The sequence below is a fragment of the Mirounga leonina genome, unplaced genomic scaffold (genome assembly GCF_011800145.1).
Source record: "Mirounga leonina isolate KUSES-001 unplaced genomic scaffold, KU_Mleo_1.0 Mir_201, whole genome shotgun sequence".
Lineage (NCBI taxonomy): Eukaryota > Metazoa > Chordata > Mammalia > Carnivora > Phocidae > Mirounga > Mirounga leonina.
Genome location: NW_023270504.1, coordinates 31,580,017 through 31,580,624, shown reverse-complemented (window position 1 = coordinate 31,580,624; position 608 = coordinate 31,580,017).

Below are 608 nucleotides of genomic sequence, written 5' to 3'. Positions count from 1 at the left end.
AGACTCATGCTGTGTGTTTTGTCTAGCTGTATGACCTTTCCTATCACACAGTTCCTCGCACATAACAGTTGTTCAATAAATAGAGATTGCATTGAGTTAAGCTCGGGTGGTAGAAGTGTTTGTGGCAAGTGGTGTTTGGCCTGGACATTAAAGTAGGGACATGATTTTCATCAATGGGGAGAGGTCACTGTCACCTGGGGAAATAATGAGCAAGGGTCCAGGAGTGGAAGAGCAGTGAAGAGGCCACCCAGAATAGAGAATGGTGTGGGCCCTGGGGACCATCAAGGAGGAGAAGTAAGGCCTGTGAGAAGCTGACAGGTGGGTATGCTGGGGAATTAGACTTAATGCCACAGGCAACCGAGAGGCAGTGTAAGAACAGAAAATGGCTTGGTGATAGGACCCTATAGGTTAAAGTGTCCAAAATTATTTATCAGAGGCAGAGGCCAGTACATTTTTAGATGTCATCTTGTTTTTCTTCTAGACATTTGGCCTTTGAAGACGATACCAGAGTGTTATCTGAACAAGTAAAAAGAAAGAAAGAAAGAAAAATAGAGAGAGAAAGAAAGAAAGAAAGAAAGAAAGAAAGAAAGAAAGAAAGAAAGAAAGAA